We start from the raw sequence: 6,426 nt of genomic DNA, 5'->3' as shown, positions 1-6,426 counted from the left end.
TTAAAAATACATTGTTGCCTGTACTATACTGGGGAGATGGAGGCTGTGAGATTAAAGTTCAAGATCCTCATTGGCTATATAACAAGCTCTCTCTCTCTCTCTCTCTCTCTCTCTCTCTCTCTCTCTCTCTCTCTGTGTATGTGGTATGTGCATGGCTGTTCATGCATGTGGAGGCCAGAGGAGGACATTGAGTGTCCTGTTCTGTCTGTCTCTGCCTCATTCCTTTAAGACCAGATCCCTCACTGAATCTGGAACTAGGCTGGTGGTCAGTGAGCTCCAGTGGTTCTTTGGTCTCTGTATCTCACATCACTGGGGTTATAGCTTTGTGCCCCATGCCTAGCTTTTTAAATGGGGGTTCAAGATTCAAACTCAGATCCTCATGCTTGTGCAGTAAGCACTTTTCCCCACTGAGCATCCCCCCAGCTCCCCAAAAGCCCATGTGTTAAAGCCTTAGTCCCCAGATAGTGTATTGAGAGGTGATGGAGCCTTCTAGGAGGTGGGGCCTGGTGAGAGATCTTCCTGTTGTTGGGGTGTGCCTTTGAAGGGGATAATTGGACACCAGTCCCTCTGACTTCTTTTTTTTTTTTTTTTGCATCCTGGACTTAAGTCTAAATACAATTGAGCTAGTTGGTCATGGACTGAAAGCTCTGGAAATAAGACCAAAATAAATTTTAATCACCTTATAAGTTGGTTGCTTCTAATATTTGTTACAGGGATACAACAAATGCTCCTGGGGAGCTCCTGGGGAGAAATACATGTATCCCTGGCTTGTGGTAGAGGAACTGTTTCATTTCTAGGTGAGACCCATCAGGAAGGACATTCTTCAGTCTTCCTGAAAAGAAGGCAAGAAATGGACCATGGTTGGGTGTGGGACTTTCCTACCAATGAAATTTAGCACTGGTACAAGGCTCCTGTGCAGAGTATATGATAAAACACACAAAGAGAAAGCTGTACATCTTTAAAATTTCTGCAGTGGTACAGAGGCGAGAGGGCAGGGACAAAGACTGAGAAGTTAGATTAGTTCACCCAGAAGAACAGAGACATGATACCAGCACAGAAAAGCCGCTGTTAGTGGGGCAGAGTTGTTAAGACTGTGCAGGTCTGTTCACCAAAGGTCAAAGTTACTAGGCAGGAAACGTTGACCAGTTGTTTAAAGTGTTTTTCTTCTCCAAGCTATCAGTCTATTCCTCAGCTCACATACCTGTGGTTTGGCAGGCTCCGACAGCATGAGGTGGTGAGTGGTAAGCCTGTGTGTGAACTGCAACTCCCTCACAGACAAACTGGAGTTAATGCTTCTGTGCTTGGACGCCAAACAGAGAGGCCAGTTTTGAGCTCTTTTGCCAACGATCAAATTATCATTATTTCTGGGATAAGCTGGTTTTAGGATGATTTCTTTTCCTCTTCCAAATGAGTCCTAGTACAATGATTTGAGCAAAATTTGAATTGTGCTTGTTTTACGCCAGCTATCTAGAAATTGAATCATGACTGAAAGAATATCCTTATAGTCGGGAAATTTTACTAAGAGACTTTAAAAACCTTTCTATGATGCCAGGCAAAATTCAGAAGCAACTAGAATTCCTTGGCTTCCTCTTATCCAGCCCCCACATCAAATGTATCACGAATTTTCCCTGTATCCATTCTAATAATGGCCGGGTCTTCTCATTCGTTCAGTGACTGACTCTTCCCTTAGCCACTATTACCTCTCCACCAAATTATCTTAATAGCTTCTAGATGTCCTCCAACTGTTTGTTTTCTACCCAATAGCTAAGTAAACTTAGAAAGCAAAACAGTAGACTGGGCATTCCCCTCGGTTGCCCGATGGCTTATCATCACACTAAGAATGAAATCCACAGCTCTTATCACGGCCGCCATCTCCTCACTCCCATCTGTCCTCTGCTTCAGTCCCATGGCTGCCTTGCTGGGCCGGCTACATATCACTCCTGTCCAAGAAGCTTTGTACCTGCTGTTCCCTATGCTTGAATGATCTTCCTTCAAGTATTTCACAACCATTTCCCTCATTTTATTCGGGTTCCTACCCAAATTATTCAGGTTCCTACCCCCAGAAAGACCTGTCCTGATCACCCTTTTGAAAATAGCCTCCTCACCATTCCTCCACACTTTTCTCCACTTGTTACTCCACTTCGTTTTCTTTAGCTTTACCACACATAGACTAAATTCTTAATCTACATTGGCCATTCATTAAATTTTCCATGTGTGTTTACTGGGTGCTGACTTGATGCCACAGAATATGGTGATGAATGCCATGTAGGCAAAGCTCCTGTCCCCATGGGACTTACATGCTAATGCAACTATAACAGAAGGCATATAATAACATACATTAAGTTCTGTGAAGTACAACACAGGGGTTGAACTTTAGGGGGATTATTTATATGGGGGTGGAGATCAGGAAAGGCCTACTAGGAGGAAGAGATACCTGAACGGGGTGAGCATGAGCCACCTGACTGCTGGGGAATACAGGCAAAGACAAGCCTTGAGATGAGACAAATTTGCCAAACCAGCAAAGATTTTGAGACTGGAGAAAGCTCGGTGTACAGGGAAAACCTGAAGATGGGAGCAGACAGCTGCCTGGACCCTGTGTGTGTGACTCTGTAGCCTGGAGCAGGATTTTGTATTTTTGTTCTAAGACTGATAGGAAGCCACTGGAGGGGTTCAAGTAGGGAAAGGATTTGATGTAAGGGAGGCTCTTACCAGATCATCTGGCTGTTGGTAGAGAGTAAACCTAGGAAGGGTCAGAAGAGAAGACAGGCCAGAGCAAGCACCCAGGAAAGAGGTGATGACTGTATTAGATTGAATGGGAGTATATTCAAAGAAAACTGGTGTGTGAGTCAGCATGGGATGCTGGGGAAAAAGAGCTACATGTGACTCCTATCTACTAATAGGAAAAGGAGTCTTAATTTTTCTCCTGTTTTAACTTAGACTTGCTAAAGCATGCAGTGCTTTATACTGGAATTGCATTAAAGACAGAGAAATGGTTTTCTCAGAAAGAACGTTAAAATTTTAAGGGTGGAGTGAGTACACTGCTACCAAGATGAGTGATACCAAGATTTGGAGACTAGAGTCTTGTCCCGGAGGCTACACAGTCACATAGCTTATCTTTAAGATCCTTCACGCAATGCTCACCATTGAAAAGTAAGGTGGAGAAGGCTGAGATGACCCATCCTGATCACCAAGAGGAAGTGGTATTGCTGCTGCATCGAGAGAGCTAGGTAACTGTAACGGGATCACTAGGGCTGGGGATTTTGTATAATACTTTCCTATAAACTGTCTCATTAATGGAGAATTGTATCAATCCTAAAGCGGTAGGATTATCAAGGACTTCCTTTACAAAGGAATAAAGGCTTAGTTCACATTATAAGATGAAGGGACCCATCCAGTTGCGGTCCTGTCTTGGGTAAAGTGTGAGTGGAAGAAAGAATCATGATTATTTTCAGTTCTTTTAAAATTTTATTAGTGTGTATTCATTGAACAAAAGAACAAATTTCATTATCCTACTTGTACCATTATGTACTTTGGTCATATCTATGACCCTATAGCCCTCTCTTACCCCTCCTCCACTAGTACCCTTCTTCTAAAACCATACCCCTTCTGTTTTATCTTATTTTTCATATAAATTTTAGTTATGAGACAAAATACACAATATTTTTTTCTATGACTCTGGCTTATTTGTTTAACATTATGATCTCCAGTTTTATCAATTTCCTGAAAATGACATAATTTCATCTTTCCTTGTGGGTAAGATTCCATTGTGTACAAATAACACAATTTCTTTATTCGTCTGTTGATGGTCATTTAGACTGATTCTATGATTTGGCTGGGGCCGAAGTTGAGGCTGGTGCCAAAATAAACACAGATGTCCCACTATATGTCAACAGTGATTCCCTTGGGTACATACCCAGGAATAGTGTGCCTGTATTTTATTGTAGATCTATTTTTAGTTTGAAGATACTCTATATTGATTTCCAGAGTGGTCTCACTAGTTTTCACTCTCATCAAGGATGTATTAGGATACTCTTTTCTCTGTATCCTTGTCAGGATTTGTTGCTGTTTGATTTTTTTTGATGATACCCATTCTGATGGGGCGGGGGGAGGTAGAATCTTAGCGTAGCTTTGATTTTTATTTCCTTGATGGCTACAGATACTGAATATTTGGGCTGGAGAGATGGCTCAGCAGTTAAGAACACTGATTGTTCTTGCAGAAGACCCAGGTTCGAATCCCAGCACCCACATGGCAGCTAACAACTGTCCATAACTCCAGTTCCAGGGGATCCGACAGCCTCTTCTGTCTTCCGTGGGCATTGCATGACACGGGTGCGCTTACCTACATGCAGGCAATGCATGCACACATATAAAGAAAAAGATATTGAACATTTTTTCTTATGTTTATTGACCATTCTTCTTTTGAGAAGTTTTAATTTGCCTACTTATGCATTGGATTTTTTGTGTGTATTTATTTTTTAGATTTATGTAGCTATCAGTCCCCTTCCAGATGAATAGCTAGTAAAGATTTTCTCTCATTCTGTTTTCTCATTCTAATAATTGTTTATTTTGCTGTGAAAAGATTTTTAATTTCATGAAATCCCATTTGTCCGTTCTTGCTATTATTTTTTGTACTATTTAGAAAGTTCTTGCCTATGCCTAGATCTTGAAATGTTTCCCATATGTTTTCAAAGTTTAGTAGTTTCAAAGTTTCAGGTTTACCTTAAGGTCTTTCATTTATTTTGAGCTTTGTATACAATGAGAGATGTAAATTTAATTTTATTCTTCTACATGTGGATATCCAGTTTTCCCAGCATCATTTTTTCTAGAATGAATTTCTCCAATGTATATTTTTGTGAAAAATAAGTGGCTGTATCTGTGTGAGTTTATATCTGAGTCCCCTGTTGTATGCTTTTGAATCACATGTCTGTTTCAGTGCCAGCACTGTGCTGGTTTGTTATTACGGGTCCGCAGTGAAATTTGAAACCAGCCACTGTGATAGCTTCAGCATTGCTCTTGATTGTTTTGGCTAGTCAGTGTCTTAGTATTGTTTTTTTTTTGTTTCTGTAAAGAATGTCATTGTACTTTTGATGAGGATTGCATTGAATATGAATCTTACTTTCAGTAATATAGCATTTCTACAATATTAACTCTGCTGATGCATTAACATTGAATGTCATCCCATGTTCTAGTGTCCTCTGCAATTTGTGTTCTTGGTATTTTAAAGTTTTCATTGTAGAGGTCTTTTCCTTCCTATGAATGGAATTGATCTCCAGATTTCTTTTTCAGCATATTGATTACTGGTATACAGAAAAGCTACTGATTTTTGTATATTGATTTTGGATCCTGCAACTTTGGTGAAAGTGTTTATCAGACACAAGAGTTTTTTCTCAAGGAGTCTGTAGTGTCTTTTCAGTGTAATATCATATCACATGAAAATGGGAATAATTCGACCTCATCCTTTCCTATGCATATTCCTTTTATGTCTTTCTCTTGTTTTATTGTTATGGCTAGGCATTCTAGCACTACATTAAAGGTAGAGAGTGAAGACTGCTATCTTATTCCTGATTTTAGAGGAAGTGCTTTTAGTATTTCTCTACTTAGTATGGTTTTAGGCTATGTGTTTGTCCTTTATAGGTTTTGTTATATTACGGTATGTTCATTGTAGCCCTACTTCTTTGGGCTTTAAAAATTTATTATTATTATTATTATTATTATTATTGTTATTGTTATTATTATATTAGTTGGTCTTTTTGAGGCAGAATCTCCCTATTGCCACAGTTGGCCTGGAATTCACTGTGAAGACCAAACTTACCTTTATCTCACAGAGATCTGCCTGCCTCTGTATCCTGAGCACTAGGATTAAAGGTGTGTGCCACCACACCTGGCTTTATTATTTTTATTGTATGTGTGTGAGTGTATTGCCTGCATGTATGTAAGTGCACCCATGTCATGAAATGCCCATGGAGGTTAGAAGAGGGCATCAGATCTCCTGGAATGAGAGTTACAGACCACCGTTGGCTGCCACGTGGGTGCTAGGAACCAAATCCGGGTCCTCTGCAAGAGCAGCCAGCGCTCACCCATCTCTCCAGTCCTTCTTCAGGGTTTTTATCATGAAGGCATACTGAACTTTGTTGAAGGCTTTTTGTATCTCTACTGAGATGATCATATGATTTCTGTGTCTGGTTCTATTTATGTGCTGTATTATATTTATTAATCTGCTTATAGTTGTATTATTTTGCACCCCTGTAACTAAACCAAGTTGATCCTGTATACAATATTTTTAATGTGCTATTGAATTTGCTTTGCAAACATTTTTTTGCATGTATGTTTACCAAAGAAATCTGTTTATAGCTTTCTTTTTTGCTGTTGTTGTTGTTGTTGTGACCCTACCTATTTGGTATTAGGGAAGTATTGCTGTCATACAAA

This window comes from Nannospalax galili, unplaced genomic scaffold (genome assembly GCF_000622305.1).
Source record: "Nannospalax galili isolate Female #2095 unplaced genomic scaffold, S.galili_v1.0 scaffold463, whole genome shotgun sequence".
NCBI lineage: Eukaryota > Metazoa > Chordata > Mammalia > Rodentia > Spalacidae > Nannospalax > Nannospalax galili.
The sequence above is the reverse complement of the archived record's forward strand: the minus strand, read 5'-3'. Positions refer to the sequence as shown.